Source organism: Alosa sapidissima, chromosome 21 (genome assembly GCF_018492685.1).
Source record: "Alosa sapidissima isolate fAloSap1 chromosome 21, fAloSap1.pri, whole genome shotgun sequence".
NCBI classification, from domain to species: Eukaryota; Metazoa; Chordata; class Actinopteri; order Clupeiformes; family Clupeidae; genus Alosa; species Alosa sapidissima.
Window position 1 is genome coordinate 14,296,495 of NC_055977.1, and position 23,661 is coordinate 14,320,155.

Consider the following 23,661-nt stretch of genomic DNA (forward strand, 5'->3'; position numbering starts at 1 on the left):
ACACACACAGAGGTGCCGAGAGATTGAGGAAGAGAAGGAGAGAGAGAAACACACACACACAGTGGAATGAAGGTGGCAAACGTTCCCCTTAAACTCACAAACACATAAAACTGCATATTGTGCAATCCCAGAACAACAATAAACGATTAGAAGAATTATGCTAGTTGAAGCATCATGCAATGCAAAGTCTCTTTCTCTCTCTCTCTCTCTCCTTCTGTGTGTGTGTGTTAGTGTGTGTGTTTCTGTGTCAACGTGTACATATGTGTGTGTGTGTGTGTGTGTGTGTGTGTTCTACAAACAGTTTTAGCTGACGGATTCCACTCCAAATCCAGCATGGCTGCAAATACTTTGTCTTGTTTATGATTTCAGAAACAGGTAACATGGAGAACATGAGCTCAAAGGGTTGTTGATGTTGCCAGTGCATTCCTGGTTCCATATCCTTGTATGCACATACTGTAGCAATGCCAAATGACATGCACACACACACACACACACGCACACACACACACACACACATATTCCAAAAACATCACAGATCACAGTGACCAGAAGTCCTTTAAAGGAAAACACATGAACATATGCAGTAGTAGTCACTAATAGCAAATGTAATTTCCTTACAGTGGATTGTAATGATATCCTCTCAGCATCTCTCTGTGTCTCTGATATCTGGATATCTGATGGATATGTACACTGTAGAAATGGGACATGGTGGCGAAGCTGCAATGGTGTTGTTGCCTGACAATCGCTCGACCGAGTTCAAAATCCCAAGCGAGTCTATGTCATGTTGGATAAAAACGCCTGCTAAATACCAGTCACTGTACTGTATTCACTTGTACAGACAATTATGACATCATTCCTGGTGGCTCTGTGTTTGATTGACAGATGGAGACAGGAGCGCTCCCATACAGATTCCGAGGGGTCTCAGGGGAGAGTGGTCTCTCTTTACACGGCTGGACGCAGGTGGAACGCAGTCACAGGGTCTGGGACACGACGACCTGTCTGTCTGATGGCTTTTTCATCTGAGGTCTGAAGAGGCAGGCAGGCACGCACGCACGCACGCACACACACACACACACAAATGGACATACACATACATAAACAAACACATACACACATGCACGCACGTACACACACACACGCACACACACACACACACACACACACACATACACATACACACACACACACACACAAAGGGAAGGGTGAGTAGGAGAAACAGAGAGAGAAAGGGAGGGAGAGAGGGAGGGAGAGAATACAATCATAGAGAAAGTGACACATGCACATAGCCATACAGTACCCATTACTCCCTCCTGGAAACAATCCCCAAAGAATAGGAAAAAGCACCTGATTTAATCTAATGGGAAATCCAGCCATGCCCCTCTAAATGAGCTGTGGGAGACACACACACGCGCACACACACACACACACACGTACATACACATACATAAACACACACACTCACACATCACACACTTACTCACATACACACATGCATGCACCCACACACACACAAACACATGCACACACAAACACACACACACATAGACACACACACACACACACACACACACACACACACACACATACACTGCTGCCTCATTCAGAACTCACTGGCATCCTGAACTGTTTCAGCAGGGGCTGGAAAATCTCTCTCTCACACACACACACACACATACACACACACACTCAGAGATGTGCATGCACATCAATCAACTTCATGAATGTCTAATTACCTGTTTAATTACCAATTACCAAACTGCCTTTCTGAACAGTCTTTATGAGTCATTACTGTCAGTCATGTCCAAACACTTTCACAGTAGAACGCCAAGCGCAGATGGGAAACCCATAAAGGTTCATGGACACACACACACACTCACATACACACACTCACACTCAGATACATGTATTCACATCTGCACATGCGCACACACACACACACGCCCACACCCACACACGCGCACGCTTGTTCACGTAAGCACATACACACAAACACACCACATACACACTCACATACATGTACGCATATTCACACACCTACGCTTACTGTACATGCATACATACACACACACACACACACACACGTACACAGTCACGCACACACCTTCCTTTAAGTTCACACTGGTGTTCAGTGCTGTCCTACACATATTCACCTGGCACCTGGAGAGGCCTGGATACTGTAGGTGTGATTGATTGATTAACAGTGGGCTGCTGCTTTATTCAAACCACATGACCAACACCTCAGCTTCTTCAGTAGGCCCTGGAAAAACTTAGTAGCAGGGCTGTTTCACCACAAATGCCCATGAGGCTCATAGGTAGGACTTTTATATGGCATGTCTCTTTTTAGACTGGACCCAATAAACATATATGTAATAATGCAGTTACAGTTTTTCTCGATCGTTTTACCTGTGTCAACTCTGAAATCACGCTCTCAAAACAGTTAACACTCGTATCTGAACAAAAGCACTCTAGACAAAATGACACATTTTGCTTGCAAAAGGCTGTTACTCTCTCAAAACACTTAAAACATGCAGCAAAAGCAAATCTTGCCTTCAAACACTACAACTTGTTGCCAATTAAAAAACACTCTTTAATCAATCATTACGCACTGGACAACAAAATGCAAAATCTAGTTCGCAAAATGAGCATTTTTGCTATGTCTGTTCCATTACTTTCTCAACTTTGAAAAGACAAAATGTACTGAATAAAAAAAAAAAATATTCATTCCTCCCAAGATGTAACTGCCATTGACATGTAAGACATACAGTAAATACGTAGCAAGATACAGCAAATTTCATTGAACTACAACTTGTCATTTTTCATCGAAATAGACCTACAGTCAACACCTGTTGTACTGTTTTCTCCACCAAATAGGCAATACAGTACTTTGTCTAAATGTTCATTAGATCCATACTTGCAAATAGCAACACAGAACAGACATCTCTTAAGTATAATGAATGATTGCTGATTGAAGAATTGTGCAAAGGAGTTTCGCACAGGTGTATCAGAGATTCAGACTTATGCAAGGAATCTATACCACCTGTGAAAAGATGTTTTCCTTTTGTTTAGCATGGGAAAATCAATAGAGTTTGGGGCTTTTGAATGACACCTGTGTTAACTGTTTTGCAAAAGGGTGTGAGAAATGTGTGAACCCAATGAAAATGTGTGAACACATTCACAAGAGATGACTTCTGCTGTGCAAAGAAAGTAGTCATGAAGACCAAGTGGGTTCTAGTTTACTTAAGCAGGTAAAAGCAATCGAGAAAAACTGTAATCGTGTGTATATATATTACACATAGCTTTAAAGGAAATTTTATTTTTTTAGCACTTTAAGGCCCTTTTCTGGTTTGTTTTGGATGAACTAGAGTGGTGGACACCGAAATTTTGACGATTGGTCCTGTCTCGACTTTTCTGACTCGTTTTGAATTGCCTTTGACCACTCGGTGAGTTGCACAGTTTTGAAAACGAACGTTAAGGGTTGTTTTAGGATATGTTTGAGTAGCCTACTACAGTATTCCTGTTGGCATCCACCCTGAGCAGTCAAAGGCGATTCAAAACGAGTCAGAAAAGTCGAGACAGGACCAATCGTCAAAATTTCGGTGTCCACCACTCTTGTTCATCCAAAACAAACCAGGAAAGGGCCTTAAAGTGCTAAAAAACGGAATTTTCCTTTAAGTCTTATTTAAGGACGCTGTGTGGATTATGCAAACCAGCTAGCGTTGGCCCGGGTCTCTTGAAATATGTCTTTGTACCATGAGCGATGCTGTATTAAAAATGATGCCAGTCGGTGGAAGAGTGCCGAATGGCTGTGTTCAAGACAAATCATAGTTTGCAGAACTCCACATAACACATTTAAACCCTTTGTGATTACATAGTATACAGTATCAAAATCTAATCAGGAAAACCACACGATTGCCTGATTGTCAAATATAGTATAGGCCAATTACATCTTAATATACATAAAATATTCATTGCCTAAATGTTAGTAGACTTAAGTGCAAGATATTGTTATGTAACTTGCAGGGAGAATGCCGACAAACCCCACATTCACGTATTCATTTATATGTTACATGTGCACATTCACTGCAACCGTATGAGGCCTGGTATAGACATCTGCATGGAGTTGGACTCATGGTCTTTGCATGGCATGGAAATGATGGTGCCTGCACGCAGAGTCAGACTCATTACTTTTCTGATTGTCACTGCAGACTCTGTAATGGTAAACCACTCTCTCGGAGCAGAGTGGAGCAATCGAGGAAGTCAGAGACGTTCCTACTCACGCAAATGTAATCGTACCCAGCAGGCATCCACCTGGTGGAGCCTGTGTAATGGCTAATACTGTAATACTGTTCAGCCACTCTGACATCAGCCATGTTTTCATCACACAGCAACAAACAGCTTGAGCTCTGTGGCCGAAAGGCTTGAGTGGAGCACACACACAGTGTTTGAGGCCGAGTCGGGGTCCCAGGTATAGCACACACGCAGACACACACGCAGAAAGAGAGAGAGAGGGAAAGGAAAAAGTTCCTGAATAAGTAAATGTAACTTGGGTGAATTCCACTGTGTATTAACAAAACAGCAACAGCAGCAGCAACAACAACAACAACAGCACTTGCAAACCCATACATGATATTCATTTATGTTCCTTCTGTATTGTAGAGGGATGCTGTGCAACTATACACACAATGCATACATGCTTTATGTGTACATTTGCATCTTAGTCAGACTGCTTAGGAAGGCACAGTGAAAGAATGTAAAAGTGTTAAAGCGTCTATACGCCGCAAGACTGCTGACTCTCACGCAGGATAATCAGTCTGCTCCTGCCTAATTATGCTGACATCCATCCTCTGTTTCCACGAAGCCGTATCCCCCCACCACATACCGAACGCGTTAAGCAAACATTAACGAGCGCCTGCTTTTAACTGGATCGTTACCGCGTGTTTGTGGCTCTTACAGTAATCGGCGTGCCCGGTGACGGGCTGATAGCACTGCTACTGGCGATGCTGCCAGAGCGTTTTGCCACACCGACACACTGTGGTGTCGCGGCGCGCCTAAAAGTTTTACGCACCGAGATACGACGTGTTTATGGCCTGGGGAGAATGTTTTTTTTTACGCGTAACTTCGTAGAAAAGAAAACAATGTATTTCATTCTGTTGTTGCACACATGTGGACCCACTTACTGGCAGTCCTAAACACAGCTGTCCTGCAATTGCTTATAATTGCCACATGTGGAGGAGAGGGTGGGGGGTTTGATAAACAGCCATTAATACAGATTAGCATGGGCTACAAGACCTTGGGGACACCGCTTGGCCACCCGTTGGGCTAATTTGCTCTTCGAATTCGAACAGGCCACACACACTCATTTTCTCTCCGATGTAACCTGGACCATATGCATACATGTTGTATGAAACACGTTGCATGTGTGTCCCTCTCACACATAAACGTGCACAAATCACCTGTCACACAAATACATCACAGACACACAGACATATACATCATCCACGGAAGCACATTTAACAGACGGTCAACTGCGCAGACGCACATGTGTCCGCTGCATGTGCTCGGCACTAAAAGTCGAGAGCGAGGACATATTTCCTTCACGTCTAAACACTACGCACATGTGGCGCGCACAGCACCGAACCACTGCACGCACTGCGTAAATCAGATTGCCGCTCCACTCCTCGGACACACGCGCACCTAAATCTGATCTCGTCCGCGTCGAGCTGCTGCCAGAGATGGCTTGTATCTGGCTGCCCTCACGGGCCAGCGAAATCACTTAGAGAGACTGAGCCATGCATGCATACCAGAAACCTGCACAGCCTATCCTCAGGTCAGCACATCACCGAAAAATACACAGGACATGGACAAGGTCCCAAACAAGGACAGCAAACACAACTCCCCGCCACCACCCCCGCATGTCCATTTTTGGCTCACACAAAAACACACAATCACAAACACACACAGACTCACACACACACACACACATACACTGGTCTGGTAGCGCCGACAGCAGTAAATCAGCACGCCAGTTGCATTTAATGGAGAATTTCCACTGCTGGGGCCCAATCAAATAAAAGCAGAAAGACAGAAAGAGGGGGGCTTAGTGCAGCAGAACAGAGCGCCATGTCCTGGGGCTCTGTGTGCGTCAACAAGACAGGGGCAGCCCCACTTCCCCATAAACAGCCGCCACACCACACCACACACTCACAGTCACTGCCACAGACACAGCACAGCCCCAATCACAATCACATTGACATGCCATTGACATTCACTTTCACAGCCACAGCCAATCCCATTCACAGTACCAACACCAGTCACAGCCACAGATACTGTAGGTACAGCTTCAGCTGTACAATCACAATAGCAGTCAGCGGTACAGTCCCAGTCCAATTCATGCTACAGCTACAACTTCAGTCCCAGTTACATTCAGAGGTCCACAACAATTAGCTCTTAGCTATATGCAAAGATGTGTGTGCCTGTGTGCATATGCTTGTGTCTGTGTGTTTTCATGTGTATGTATGTGAAAAGATAGATAGATAGATAGATAGATAGAGAGATAGATAGAGAGAGAGAGAGAGAGAGAGAGAGAGAGAAAGAAAGAGGCAAGTGTGCAGGCATGTTTGAGGTGCATGGGTTGAGGTTTGGGGTACGGTGGCTGGGAGATCACTGGGAGAGGGCCGTAAAAAAGTACATTCTTGAAACTGAGATCACCTCCTGCGGTGGCCGCATAAAGGGAGGAGAGCGTGTAGAGAAGCGGAGAGAGAGGAGAATCGCCTTTGGGGTTTGCCATATGCATGCAGTTATGGGGCAGTGGGCTGGAAACGGCTGGGCTCTGTGAGACGTGGCATCTAATTCACTCAGTAAAAGATTATAGGGCCAATACATTTGCAAAAAAATACAGTGATTTTGAATTGAAAACCAATCAAACAAAAGGGCAGACACAGACAGAGAGAGAGAGAGAGAGTTCTGGGTTGTTACTCTCTACAACACCAGAAAAATATAAGCTTGCACACAGATACACCAGCATAATGTGCATAGTAGGCTGCCCTCCACATTTATTGGTAATTCTGGTCAAAGAGAGAAAAAGAGGTATAAAAAATTCATCTTTTGGCCTTTAACTTAGTTTCACCATGAAAATGAGGAAACATCCAGTCTTGAAGGGAAGCTAATTTATTCGGATAAAGTGAAATATTATATAGCCTATCCCTCCATATATAGCGGCCATCGCAGGCTTGATAAACGGCAGCGGCCGCGATTCTTAAAGAGACATCTGCTATAGTATATGTCGCCATTTTAATTTCCGAGGTAGGCCCTATTTTTATTTATTTTTAATATGTATAGCATCAGGTCCGGAGTGGGGCCACCTTTCAGCCCGGGAGTTTCAGGCCCAAGACCGGCCCAATTTTTCCATAGTGGTGGAAATTGGATAAATGAATGTAGTTTTTATTTGTATGGTTCAACAAATGTGTAAAGGTTTAATAATAATTCACTTCAACTGAGAAGTTAACAAAAAATATTCCACTATTCCACAAGTTAACAAAAACAGAAAGAAAGAAAGCTAAATGTAGCCTATCCCACGCTTCCACAGAGGCATATAGAAACTAATGTTTAGGCTACATGCTTTTTGCATGGGTGGGTAGGCTATATTGTTTGGTGATTTAGCCTAGGCTACTCCTTTACTACACCCTCAGAGCAAACAAGGCATATAGGTTTATCATGTAGCATAATTGCTCTTTCTTACATTATATAACTTTAATTTATCCTCTGTAGTTGTCCCTTTAGTCATGGCCTCCTCATCACTAATTTAGGGCTCATCATTTTCAATGGTCGACTGGTTGATCTGCTGTTCAGAGGCTACAATTTTTACTGCATAGGCCTAGATCAAGCTTCAGTTTATCAATATTTGCATACTGCAAAGTCTATGAATCGGATACAAAAGGCTAGTATTTTAAGTAATTACGCTACAACGTCCAATATTAGCCCAATAATTACATTGCTAATAATCATTGCCTATAGGCTATCTGTCTTTACCAGTTGCCACGTTTGTCTGTAATCTGGAAGCTATGCACATTTAGCAGCATTCAACCGTCAAGCCGTTTCAGTCTCCTTGCCTCTTTCTACCATCCATCCTTCCTGACGCTTATGGCTACATACATGTATGGCCGGCCCGGCTGAGAAAACTTTTTGGAAAAGACGGGCTATATGGACCCAACCAACTCTTTTTGGGAGGGGAGAACTCCCTCACAAGGTAGGCTACAACCCATGCAGAGGCAACGGTGTCATGCACAGAATGCGGAACGTGTATAGCCTACTTATAGACTATGACAAATGTCAATATTTTTTCCTCGACCGGCCCAAAAGTGAAGCGGCCCACCAGGAATTTTCAAGCGTCCCACTACTGCGACAATTTTTCCCCCATTATGGGAGTAGCGACACTTAACTTTTTTTTCAAACGTCCTGCCATTCCGACACGAGGTCATTAACAGGATTTTTCAACAGAGTGGACTTTTGTGAAGTAGGCCTAGGGTGGGCCTTTATTTTTTTATTCCAATATGGGCAGTATAGCCTAGTCCTACAGTAATCCCAACTTTAAACAACACACGATTTCATCACAGCTCAGATGATTCATGACAAAAAAACAATAAAAGGCTACATTGATAAATTGGATTGGATTCTATAATAGCCTAGGCTACGCACAATAACTTCAACCGAAAGGTTAGTCGCCTCTCAAGGAGTCCAAGAGTGCGCCTCACACACACCAGCTCCGTTGAACAGTGTATTTTTCGTGTTTAAGAGCTAAAAAAGTTGATTAGAGAGTCACATTTGAAATGTCGGGTAGCCTAAATTATAGCCTAGGCTATAGCGCGTGCATCTCAGATAAGATAAGACAACAAATTAAATGTGACCCTGCAAGGCGAAAACAGTCGTTATGGTAAAATTTACAAAAGTAAGTTATTGTACTCACACGAACGGCCATAAACTATTGGGTATTGGATAGTCGCAGACCCTCATTAGATGTGGATATCTGGAGGTAAGGATAGCCTTCAAGAAACAAGGTTATCGCAGTTGCTGTGAGACATACGGCCCTTCTCCAGTCTCTCTCAAAATCAAAACGCACCCAATTCACGCTAGGACTTTTCGATGATGGTTCTAAATTTTGGGACTGATGGACACCGAACTCTGGGGGTTATTTGAACGTTCGTTGTGAAGTGGTTTACTGTAAAAGGAGCGTCGGATATCCCGCCTGTCTTTGCACAATTATAGGGCCATGATAATGCATGCGCTAGAGTCGAGAGAAAGAAGACTAAATAAATATGCAGACATATTATGTGCAATTCAACAACTGCACGCATGACATATAAAATATATATTCCTAGCCTACATTATTGTGTAGCCTAGTAAATTGAGTTTATCCAACCTGCTGGCAAGCCAAAATGCGTTGCACATGCTTTATCATTGTCCTCTAAAATGCAATATAAGCAATATATCACATCCAGTTTGAACACCCTGATGGACACTGAACTCTGGGGGTTATTTGAACGTTCACTGAAGTGGCTTAGGCTACACAGTTTGTTTGATGCATGGAGCTTCCGACCGTTTTCCCCTGAGAGCTTAGAGAATAAAATGAGGAGAGTTACCTGTGTTTTACATAATGTGTAACATTTATTCACATGGCCAGTTCAAAATCACCTGAGGTTTTGACTGAAATGTGTGCCGATATCAATTATGGGGAAACACATTGTTTGGAATGGATTGTTGATGTAGCTGCAGGTGCAGATGACATGACTAGACTACAGCTCATCCTATTTGTGATATTTTATAATTATTATATAAGAATTATAAATTACTCCTGCCAAATATTGCTGTGTATGCCATTCAATTAATGGAATCCACATAGTTACGGTCTTCTTTCTATTATGTAAAACCCCATCAAAGTCCATGCATAATTGAACATATGGTTTAGCAATATTAGAATGATTGGAAATATAGGCTTATTGATTGATTGATTGATTGATTGATTGATTTTTAGGGCCACTGTTGTAGGGATGGCGCTCACTGCTGTCCAAGTGGCTACATCTGTGACAGCAGCTCTTACAAATGCCAGAAAGATTATCTGCGCATAGCCGCCTCTCCCCAGCTGCCTGCCCTCAGATCTGATGGCTATCAGGTATTTAAAAAATGGTGTTGGAATACTTGAATTTAAATATATAACTACAATAAATATACAGAACACGAAATGCCCTTTAATATTAAAATATGGACTAGTTTGATAACTCATAAACATGTCTTAAAACTTCATGGCTGCTGACCAGTATCAGGCTCTGCTAACCATGACCACTGAATAACTAACAGGACAAAATAACCTAATAGCTGTTAGCTGTTTTCATACCGCCAGCAGAGAGACCCTGAAATGTAATGCGACCTCCATGAGCTGTGTGAAGGGAGACACCAACATCCCTTCATCACTCATACCATGAGGGAGATACAGCAACTGTGATGCTGCAACACTGCTATGGATCTCATGGCAGAACTTCACACCAGTGGGATCACTTGGAAATAATTAAAAAAATATATATATATACACCTGATCAGTGGGAATGTGTTTTTGCATGCTTTTGTTACACCTTAAGGTTCAAAGAATTCAATTTGATGTTGGGCATAATAAGGCCTAAATATTAGGCAATTATCTATAGATAGTTTAATTATATAAATAGATTATATACATACATTTATACATGGTTATTGCTATATACAAATAAATAGGCCTAACTATAATATTTTGACTTGTATTATGTAGGCTATATGCTTTTCCTTTAACATTTAAACTGTTAATTTAAATGTATTAAAGGTAATAAGTTAATATTAAAACTATTAAGAATTATTAGCATTTATATAAATTAAAGGCCTTTTTAATGCATAGTCAAAGCCGGTGTCTCCCTTCTAATTAGAGAGGCACATGGGAATCATTGTAGTTCAATGTGTTGCTTGCAAACACAAATTGTTTCTGTAGGGTGCCCTTTTCTTGCCAGTATATATGCTGGCAAGACAAGGGCACCCTATAATATAATATATTTATATATTTTTTATTATATAAATAAAAAAAAATAAAAATATATATATATATATATATATATATATTTTTTTTTTTTTTTTTTTTTTTTTTAATTATTTATTTATTTTTTTCCCCCAAAAGAGTAGACAGTAACAGCATAATTCAGGGGAAAGTGTATTGACCTTGGTAAGTCAAGAAATACACACACACACTTACATGCACAAACACACCACACACTCACTCACTCACACACACACACACACACACACAGCTGGTAGCAAAGTGTTAACAAGGCGGTGCTGTTCTGGGTGGTTGCTCTTTATGGGTGTCAGGACAGAGGTTTGCAGTGCGAGGGCCTCCAGCACAAACACACAGCAGGCTCTGCACGAACCTCAGTCCACAAACAGGAGCTCTGGGGGTCACATCCAGACCCGGCTCAGATCTGGCCCCCATCCAGCAGATCAGGGACAGACCTGCTCAAAGTCTACGCACCATCGGATCAGATCTACTGGACCAAACGCAGGACTCCCTGGACACCAGGGCCCCATCTAGAGGTTTTAAAAAGGGGTTACATTAACTGGACCAAGCCCAGGTTCTGATCTACTGAACCCACATCAGGATCACATCAACTGGACTCACTCCCGAGTCAGATTTAGCAGACCATCACTAGGTCCAGGATCCCATCTCTGTTACTAAATTAGACACAGATTTGGTCCCAATCTGGTGGATTTTCTCCATGCTATAGGATCCAGATTAAAGGAGAATTCCGGTGTGAAATTGACCTTAGCTGCACTGAAAGATGTTGCCGAGTACTTACATGTGTACAATAGGCACCTTCGGTCACCCCCTAGTATTCCGAATTGCGCCGATTTTCGCCGAACTTGCATAAGGTTTTCAGCTAGCTGTGGGGGCATAGCGTAGCCTATGCAGCTAAATCGCTATTTTTACACCATTAAAAATGTTCCAAGTAACTCCACACTGCATTGGTAGACTTCTGAGGGTCCTGACATTTAATACGAGATACTGAGAACTTTGGAAGTGCACAGGAAGTTTATTAAAAAAGACTGTTTATACAAGCAGTACCTTCAGAGAATCTCTCCGCTGGCCGCCATCTTGTAATGAAGTCGCGATCAGTCGACTGCCGAGCACGAACGAACAGGAAGGACAGGGGAACAGATTGCAAAAGTAATTACAAAATTACTAATTACTAATTACAAAAGTAAATAGGAAATATATAGTTACTGTCTACATGAGCATGATGACTACACGGTATCAACTAAGCTCAAAAGGTTTTACATCAGTGATGGGAATCTCGCGTAATGTTGTTGACGGAAGACGTGCTGCACACGTGAAGGAAACAGCTGATCAGTTACGTGATTATTTACATTACTTGTGGACTGGACTTGGAAGTTTGCAAATCTTGAGAAGATGGCAGAATACGAAGAAGACATAGTTATACGAGGAATTTGAAATCATCGGATCTGCAAAATATAAATGACTACGCTATTCAAAATGTCCGGATACTAGTGACTGGCTTGGACACCATTCCCAATGCAATGGGTGCAACCATCCCCCACTCACCTCGGCGGATCCCGAGTCACGTTCAGCCAGGTTAGGTTACCTGGAAAGCGTCCGGTCCCTCACGCATGCATCTATTCCATTTATCAAAATACACACTGAAACAACGCCCACCCCTTCCTCCCTCCCAAACTACATTTCTTAATATTTCTGATGGTGGGCTAGTAAAAGTAACACCAGCATAAACTGCTCTCCGGAATACAAAGCTAAGTGGCTTGTTAGCAAGCAAAGTTTGGTCATGTAACGTTACACGATTCCAAAACGGTGTGATTTACATGCAAATAGTCAAACAATTTCATACATACCTCCGGAGCAATTACCGTCGCTTTCGGGATGGCATTTTTCTTCAGATGTAGCCTACCCGTCTTGGGGGGTTTGATCCTCTTGTAGGGATAGCAAACTCGTCTGCATCAAAATGTCGACTACATATACACGGTAATCCTTCTGTTTTAGAATAGCCTATTGACAGGTGTCTCGACATCAAGTTGCAAAACAACAAGCCACTGTTTCAAAGTGGGCTCCTGGAAAGGTAGCCTGTGAAACGTTTCTGGATTGTAGCTCCTCATCCTCTTGCCACAACCTAGTATTGCACATACGCGAACCATCCTTCCTGCTCTTCACCTCGTCTTCCTCCGTAATGTCAGGTATACCTGTAGCCTCCATAGACAGTAGGTAGCCTCACACATGCCGGCCGATCACTCCTCCTCACGTGTGCAGCAACTGATCAGCTGTTTCCTTCACGTGTGCAGCACGTCTTCCGTCAACAACATTACATGAAATTCCCATCACTGATGTAAAACCTTTTGAGCTTCGTTGATACCGTGTAGTCATCATGCTCATGTAGACAGTAACAATGAAAGACTTAACAAATACAAGTTGACAAGACAAGTTGACATTTATTAAAAAAAAATATATATATATTTTAAAAAAGCCTAAATCTATGCAGATGACCGAGAACAATAACTAGTATAAACACACATGTAAAAATATAACTCCTTGATTTCCTCTTGCGAATGAGAAAGTTATTGCTTTACTTGTAAAAGCATTGCGCAGCATAGGGTTACAATTCAGTCTCAACACTTTAACATTCCATTTCCACCATAACTCAAAGTATACAGTATTCAGTACACTGACAGATTTCTGGTTCATCAATTGTCTCTGGTATGCAGAATGGAGTCACTTATTACCAGTTGGTACTCTGTAGGAGTCTGGCCCATGGCCTTGGTGATATGTGGTCGTGATGTCCAACATTAGGCCTACCTATTGAGTTACGGCAACTGTGAAGAGACCAAGTATGAAGGAGTGGGATATCGAGACGAGACCTCTGTTCTCACTTGGAAGAACTCAGCCGGAGGTGAATGCGTCAAGTCGTAAACACATGCAGAAGTGCATGCTGGGAGTTTTTCAGCATCAAGTCACATATGGGGCCCTTTGCACCAGGGTTATTATTGAAAACTAAAACTAATGGTTTTGAGAGAAATAGCATTGTGTCGTTTTGAAGAGGTAGAGATAGATGTGATCAGCTCTCAGAGACAAGTTCAACAAACAAAGGTAAAACATCAAGCTGAAAAAAGGAGGATGACTGGATGACAATGAAAGACTTAACAAATACAAGTTGACAAGACAAGTTGACATTTATTAAAAAAAAATATATATATATTTTAAAAAAGCCTAAATCTATGCAGATGACCGAGAACAATAACTAGTATAAACACACATGTAAAAATATAACTCCTTGATTTCCTCTTGCGAATGAGAAAGTTATTGCTTTACTTGTAAAAGCATTGCGCAGCATAGGGTTACAATTCAGTCTCAACTTTTTCCTCTTAAATTGAACTTAAGAGTCAATACATCACTCATACATCAAGGTTACGAAAGCACAGCTGCTTGGCTTGGTGTAAAACGCCAAAAGTGATGTTATAAATAGCTAATATGAGTTGAAATAAAAACATTAAAGGGCACCATTTAGGTTGATAGTAATGTAGCTGTATTACCACTAGGGGGAGCTGTTTGTAAAGATAGTCTTTATTATTTATTTCACTTCCTTTCTCTTGTCTGAAGTGCACTTGTGCACTAGGATAGGCTTTTTTTTGCCACACAGCCATTCTTCGTGTTTGAAGACTGTTTCGGCCGTCCTAGATGAAGTTGCCAATCAGGCAATGAAGCTGTTGCGTGCTTTTTTTTTTTCAAAACAGAGTTTAACAAACGAGACAGTTATGATAGGGAAAAAAACATATGAATCATTTGAAACACACACACACACACAAACAAGCTACAGATGTCTAAATCTGTTCAGTATACAAGTCAGTAGACTTTATGATGAATTGAGGGCTTGAGAGGTTTGCAGTCACACAGGTTAGTCTCCCCCACCATTAAGCTAACAATAATAAAATGTAATTATAAATCACATTGATACAACATTTCATTTATTTTGTTTTTGTAAATACAGAACTGTGCAAAATCTCAACACAAAAATACAAAATCGCCCTCACCTCCCCCTTTCTAATCCTAAACTAAGGAAGTACAGGGTAGACAGCCTGTCCTGTCACTATGCTGAACTGAGGTAGTCTTTCAAGTGCTGTGGTGACCAGGGCCAGCTCTAGCCTACAACATTTTAATTTGGGTGGGCTGGTAGAAATTGTGGGTGGGCAACATATAAAGCGGTCAAATTGGATAAAAATTGACAAACACACAAACAAACAAACAAAAATCGGTAGGCCTACTCAGAGCCGGCCCTGAGGAGAATTCGATTTGGGGCCCCCGTGCCACCTTATCGCCACCAGTAATATTGAATATGAGGAGCTCATTTGGCATTACAATAGAATAGGTCACCCCTCATGTCTTTGTAATTTGCGTTTGGTTTTCAGTAGTAGATTAATATTTAGTCACATAGGACTTGGCTGATTGAGTTTTCCTCGGCCTCTACGAACATTGTTGACAATGTAGGTCCTGCCCCTTCCTTTATTTTAATTGGCTAGCTAGAGAGAAGTGACATTGACGAACCAATCAGGAACTGAGAAACTAAAATCCTTCCGTTTCAATCAAACTCTCTCACACACACTACTATTCCTTCTCACATACACTCCTAAACACTCGTACATACACTACTATACTCTCTCACATACACTACTATACTCTCTAACATACACTACTATACTCTCTCACATACACTACTATACTCTCTAACATACACTATACTCTCTCTCACATACACTACTATACTCTCTCACATACACTATACTCTCTCTCACATACACTACTATACTCTCTAACATACACTACTATACTCTCTCACATACACTATACTCTCTCTCACATACACTACTATACTCTCTCACATACACTATACTCTCTCTCACATACACTACTATACTCTCTAACATACACTACTATACTTTCTCACATACACTATACTCTCTCTCACATACACTACTATACTCTCTCACATACACTATACTCTCTCTCACATACACTACTATACTCTCTCACATACACTACTATACTCTCTAACATACACTATACTCTCTCTCACATACACTACTATACTCTCTCACATACACTACTATACTATACTCTCTTACATACACTACTATACTCTCTCACATACAGTACACCATGGGCGGATTATGAACTTTCGGGCCCCTGGGCCCAGATGTATTAAGGGCCCCCCACTTATTGTCGTATATGTGGGAGGGGGGTTTTGGGGGTCCTCCCCCAGGGATGGCCAATACTAAATTCATTCAGATTCATAGCCTACATCCTGATTTGTTGATATTGAGGCAATGATTCCATGCAAAGGCTTGGGCTTCAGGCCCGTGCAGTAATCCATCCCTGCAGTACACTACTATACTCTCTTACTTACACTACTATACTCTCTCACATACACTACTATATTCTCTTACACAACTATACCCTCTCATACATACATGTAAAAGGATTATAATAGTGAGGGTGTATGAGTATAGGATATGCAAGATTATGATAGTGTGTGTAAGACCAAGTATGAATTATGGCCTAGGCGGCCCCTTGTAGTGATTGTGTGTGTGCGTGTATGTATGGCATGCCTATGTTTTTTGTGTATGCGTATGTACGTGTGTGTTTGTCTGTGTGAAGGTGTGTGCATATATGCATATATATATGTGTGTGTGTGTGGGGGGGGGGGGTTGTTCCACACAACTGTACGTGTAAGTGAAAGAAAAATAAAGTAGAGTCAGATGACTGCAATGCCGCCAAACAGGAAGTGAGATAATCTCAACAACACTTTCATGTATCAAAACCAAACTTGGTACGTGCGACATTGCGAAGACGCACATACAATGTGGTGCCCTTTGACCTCAAGGGGACACTGCATTTAGCAAACATGCCTTTTGGCTTTTTGGATGTTGTGTTAATGCATGTAGCCTAACTTTTAAATTGGGCTACATGCATTGGTGAAATTGAGCCAGTACATGCAGTTCTATGTGAAAAAACATTTAGTGGGGTTAATTTTTGACGGCCATCTTGTAATATGGCCACCACCTTGGATTTTCCAGTAGCCAATCGGACAAATTGTTGTAGTATGCCCTAAAGAACAACTGTGCCAAATTTGGTGCTTGCATCACACTATTTTCACGATTCCACTGAAAAACTGCTCTTAGCCACCTTACTATGAAAATGATGAGGAAACATCCAGTCTTGAAGGGAAGCTAATTTATTCGGATAAAATTAAATCATACTGTATATAGCTTATCCCTCTATACGCATAGCGGCCGTCGACGGCTTGTTAGAATTCAATAACGGCAGCAGCCAGACTAAATTCTTAAAGAGACGTCTGCTATAGTATAGTATAACCTTCATTCATGAAATAATACAGTGTTTGTGCATACATGAACACTAGACTTTTATTTTGACACACTTTGACACACATAAATAAATACATTTTTGCTAATTTTTAATAGGCTATATTTAACGTTAGCATCCCCCGGTTTGTTATGACTAACTTAGTTGCCTCTCTCTGGTATCTTCAACAAACACAGACCTGGTGTGAATCATGTATAACGTTGGGTTAATCAAGTGGAAAAAAGCAGAGACCGTACACAGGGGCTGAAAGATATCAAAAAATGTAATAAAAGTGCCGAAAAAGTAATACAGGCCATGAAACAAAAGTCGTGCTCATGGGGACATTGATGATGGGCTAGGCCCGAAACGTTTGTCTCGGCCTGAACCTGCGTTTCTTCCGATGCTGTCATCCTAGGGGGGTCTGGGGTCCGGAAGAAAATTGTGTAGGCCTATATTTTAACATTTAAATGCATCAATCTGGTGAAGTTAGACTTGCTTATTTATCTATGGATGCAAATATTTGTGCTGTAGCCTAAACTGTTTCGCACTTCAGAATTTTAACCATGCACACACAGGCGGAATAGTTATGATGATACTGCAATAAGTTCATAGCCACAAAGCATATTTGAGTTTCACATGTTTAGAAATGGTCAAAAATAGTGTATATTTCAGCACTCCATGAAATTATGCGGAAGTGGTCACCTGTGTTGTTCAGGTAGTGAATCTATGATAAGCTAGTTATCTTGGTCATTGTAATAGCCAGCTATACATAAAAATAAGTATTGAACATGTCAACATTTTTTTCAATAACTATACTTCCATTGAGGCTATTCGCATGAAATTTTCACCAGACATTAGAATTAACTTAGGTAATCCACACATATATAAAAATCCAAACATTAATGTCTAAAAGTAGAGTTATGAGTAAAAGAGTGGAATGGCACAGGGAAAGTAGTTGGAAAGTATTGAACACGCTTAGAAAAAGCAGAACATAAAGGCCAGGAATGGCAAGGAACAAACTGGAATCTATAAGTAGTTAGAGAAATTATCCCTTCTATCTGTGCAAATTGATATAAGCTGGGTTAGTACATACTGGTGGGCTATAAAAAGGTTTTTTGTTGACAAGGTGTCACACAAGAAACATTTCATGATAGGTAAAAGCAAAGAGCTCTCCCAAGACCTTCGCAACCTTATTGTATTGTTGCAAAACATATCAATGGAACTGGTTACAGATGCACTTCAAAACTTCAGAATCATCCAGCAAGCAGTATTGGAGCCATTATCTGCAAGTGGAAGGAACATCAACTGGCCATGCACAGGATCTCCTTGCAAGATTTCTGACCAGGAAGTCAGAAGGATAGTCAGAAGAGTAGCCCAAGAGCCAAGGACCACTCTGAGAAAGCTCCAGAAAGACTTAGAGGCAGCAGGTACAATTGTTACAGAGAAAATCATAATGCACTCCACTGCTATAGCCTCTACGGGCTGCTGTGGCCTACTGGTTAGCGCTTCGGACTTGTAACCGGAGGGTTGCTGGTTCGAACCCCAACCAGTACGCCATGGCTGAAGTGCCCTTGAGCAAGGCGCCTAACTCCTCACCTCAACCTCACTGCTCCCCGAGCGCCGCTGTTGTTGCAGGAAGCTCACTGCGCCGGGATTAGTGTGTGCTTCACCTCACTATGTGTTCACTGTGTGCACTGTATTTCACTAATTCACAGATTGGGATAAATGCAGAGACCAAATTTCCCTCACGGGATCAAAAGAGTATATATCAGGGGTGGGCAAACTTTTTGGCTCAAGGGCCACATTGGGTTTTGAAAATTGGCCGGCGGGACGCACAACAATCCCCCCCCCCCCCCACGGCACACGCATAACATTTTTTATAGCCTATAATTTAGTATTAAAAATATTTGTTTTAAAATATTAATTGCTTAAAAATACTGCTAATTTTATGCTGTTTAACAAATGTATAAATTGTGCACTGTCGCTTTAATTCACGTTTATTTCTCAATGATCTTCTGCCTGCTCCGCTATGGCTAGTGCTGTACCTATGGCTGGGCCCTCTCACAGTTTATAAATGGTCAGTAGTGGGAACTACTGTTGCCTTCATGATTTCCTTTTAAAACTTTCTTATAAGGAGATATCAATTATCAACAATCACAAGCCAGCTGGGACCTGCGGCTCTCTCTCCCTCTTGTGAGTGCAGACGCGTTCCCAATTAAATGGATTGCATAATGTTCACGTTAGATCTGCTGCAAAGGAGATAACTAAGAGTTAACTTAGTTTAACATGATGTCATCTCTATTTAACATGATGTTTTGACATTGACATTGTAAACGTTATCTAAGGAGAGTGAAAAGCAGTTTGCAGTAAAACTAACCAACGTCGTCTCTATCGCAGGAAAAAAATAGCGAGCAGCCTGATAACTAAATGAAATGCTCGGCGGGCCGGATGAAAGTGCTTGGCGGGCCGGATCCGGCCCGCGGGCCGCAGTTTGCCCACCCCTGGTATATATACTTATACGTAGTTATAATATGCAGGCTCATCCCGTATGCCTCTATTGCTGAAGAAAAACATATCAAAGCTTGTTGAAAGTTTGCTACACAACATTTGGACGATCCTATGAAATACTGAGAGAATGTATTCTGGTCAGACAAATGCAAAATTTAACTTTTCGGATGTCATACTACACACCATATTTGGAGGAGAAATGGCACTGTCCATCACCCTAAAAATACCCTACCAACAGTGAGGTTTGGAGGTGGTGGTATCATGGTGTGGGCTGTTTTCCATCTCATGTACTAGCAGACTTCATACAGTTGAAGGAATGTTGTTCCGGGAGAATCTTTACATCCACCAGGATGATGAGGATGAGACATGGCTAGACCTTCCAGCAGGACAATGATCCAAACCATTCAGCAAAGGAAACTCTCAAATGGTTTCCTCAAAAGGAAATCAAGGCCCTGACTTCAATCCAATTGAACAGTTTTGGAAGTTAACTAAAGATCAGGATTCACAAAAGGGACCCCTGGAATCTTCAATATTAAAGGACTATCTGTTTAAAAGAATGGGCCAAACTCACACCAGAATACTGTGACTGATTAGTTTCGTCATACAGGAAATGCCTTAAAGCTGTCATTACGAATAAAGGCTTTTCCACAAAGTATTTTAAGAAATTTCAGCAGGCGTGTTCAATACTTTTTTCCTGTGTCATTCCACTTTATTACACATAACATTACTCTACCTATGGACTTTAATGTTTGGATTTTTTTTTATATGGGTGGATTATCTGAGTTAATGTCTGGTGAAAATTTCATGCAAATAGCCTCATTGGAAGTATACTTACTGAAAATTGTTTTGATGTGTTCAATACTTATTTTCCCCGCTGTACATGCTACAGTATATCTTCCTTTTTCAGGACAGCTACCCATATCTTGCATATTTACCCATATCTTGCACAGAATTACAGGCCCAGTCCCTGCCCTGTCACTGCAAGGGCCTCACGCTTGATCATCCTTAAACACACTGTGGATTTTTGATTTAGTTTATATAGTATATTTAGTATTTTCTTATCTTCTACTGTCTCTATTGTACAGTGGAGTTTTTTATATGTATATATATATATATGTATACTTATATTCACTTTTTCTGCTGTAAGTGCATGTTGTGTGTGATGTCTGTATGCTACTGAGACCTTGAATTTCCCTTTGGGGATCAATAAAGTATCTATCTGTCTGTCTATCTATCTATCTATCTATGTCTTATGTCAAGCTTTATAGCCTATCAAGAAAAAATAATGTGCGCCTTATTATTTTTTTCGTCTTCATATTTTTGCATTAGCCTTATGTCACTAGGAAGCATGCCAGTAGAAATGTAGGCTATTCATAGCTATGTAAGGGATTCTTGTCCTCAAACAAGAACAATGTCAGGCCAATAAGGGACGATAGGGGAAGACGAAACCGAAACGTGATAAACAGTATCAGCAACACCTGCAAGCATCAAAAAATGCAGTTAGAAAAATGCAGAAATGTAGGCTACAGCACGAGTAGACCCACATACATTTTTGCTGACTGTTGATGCTAATTATTGTCCGTTTGTACATTTTAGGCGAAGTAAGTAGGCTAGCCTAACGTTAGAAATATCTGATTATGATTGGTAAATGCCTTAAGGCTGGACCAATGATTTCAAAGTTAGTGCCTGTCGCGATTCAAGTGTATGTAAACAATCCCAATCGTGAGTCAGTCTCTATTTACTTTGTGAATGACTCTGGATTTTACCACGCTAATTTCTATCTACAAGCTTCGTTTCATTTATTAAGTAAAAACTGACGAGACATCCTTACATCAATGCGCGCCGTTACGTGACATACTGTTAGGTGCAGATAGCTACCGACATGTCAAAACGAAAGTAGAGTCACGGCCATAGGCCTACCATTGAGGACACTGAGGTCAAGTCCTCAGTATTTCTTTGTTCAAGTTTTGTTTAATTTATGAAGTAAAGGTAGCCTACGAGATAAGTATCTCGCATCAACGCACACATCGTCACGTGACATGTAGTTGCACAACCTCTGACATGACTAAATAGGTTAGTTCTCCATTCAAAATTAGGCCTAGTTAGTTTCCCATTCAACTAAATGCAGTGTTTCTCACAGAACTGAATTCTATTTGTGGTGGTAGGTTTGCAGAATTAACTTGAATGCAACAGTTTTTAACAAATTAGCACAGCGTGGTTATGATGCAGATTTAAGCACAATTTAGCCAGTCGACTTTTACGCCAACAATCGCAGGATTGTTAATGTTTTCTTTAAACGTGCATGTAGGTAGTTGAGATACAATGAGAGGCTGTGCAAAGGTGCACATAGCTCTACTATATACTAATTCCATCCAATTTAAATAGTACAACATGGAAAATCATTGTGTGGTGGTCAGTGTTGATATTGTGGTGGGCCGCCACAAATAAGTCAATGTATGGGAAACACTGAAATGACAACATTTGTTGTCCTGTAGAAGAACAAAACTTGTGCCTAGATAGAGTGGGGGAAAACAACCCCCAAGGAATATGTGACATTATGTGAAACAAAAAGCTAAATATGTGTAGAATTGCTAAGTTACATGTCATGAATTATTGAAAATTGATAATTGAGTTTACAAATAATTTGTTAATTAGGCCTTTTGCTCCAGCTGTGGGGGAAACTGTCAAAGCAGTGCCCCTCAAAAGTAAAAAAAAAAAACTAAAGTAAACTAAATCAATTGTGGAGCCATACAATATAATCGACAAATTGATTACAAGCTACTTTATTTGATCAACATAGTCCTATTGCCAATAGCACACTTATGTAAGATAGCTAGCCGACTAGCTATCTGATTCTAACCTGAGGTAATTTTTGAAAAATAAGTTTAAATATTCCCTTATGAAAAACAACTATGGGAATCTTGTAGTATTTTGGGACAAAATATTATAGTAATCTTATAGGAATACTGTAGTATTTTGGGACATACTATAGAAGTAGGCTACTATAAGACTAGCCTACTATAGAAAATACTAGCGGCTAAGGATATTATAGAGGTAGTGTAGGATACATTTTATATGTCTCTCATTGAATGTTTAGTATACCTTACATACATGTAGTGAAATCTAATTGCCATCTCCTTACTCTGACCCTTGTGTTTTTTGCAACTCCTAGGTTAGAATGTTTAGTTAACTTAACCCTTGTGTCAGCGTATTGTGGGTAACCTCAGGATGGGGGGTCATAAACATTTCTTATCTTTGTCAAAACACCAGATGGTTAAGTGGGGTTGTAAACATTTCTTATCTCTGTTAAAATACCAGATGATTAAGTGAGTAATGGGTGACAACTTTTGATTTTCCATGGGTGTGGGGTAAGGTATAAGAGTTGGCTTCACCCACAGATGTGTGGGCTTGTTACTTTGACATTTCATGTGGGTAACATGCTCCCGGCGTCGTGAATAAAGCTGCAGTCTCACACCAGTTGTCTTGGATTAATTTTGACCACAGTAGGCCTATTACAGAACTTCACAGAAGTAGTATACACTTCTATAGAAATCTTATAGGATTACTATAGTTCTTTTTCGTAAGGGTTTTTATTTAACCACCTAGTTAGACTAGATTTAGTGGGAAACAATGGATCTGATCATTTGAACCTAATTATGATGGAAATCAATGATGTCCTGTAAGGGGCATTTCACCCTGCATGAAAA

General features: G+C 40.9%; 1 long non-coding RNA gene across 1 annotated transcript; it reads left to right on the top strand.

The window, feature by feature from the left end:
- The first annotated feature begins 820 nt into the window (after positions 1–820).
- Positions 821–10,403, top strand: LOC121695255. Its single transcript, XR_006026052.1, has 3 exons — positions 821–832; positions 10,028–10,165; positions 10,394–10,403. It is a non-coding gene; the product is annotated as an uncharacterized LOC121695255 (long non-coding RNA).
- The last annotated feature ends 13,258 nt before the right edge of the window (positions 10,404–23,661 follow it).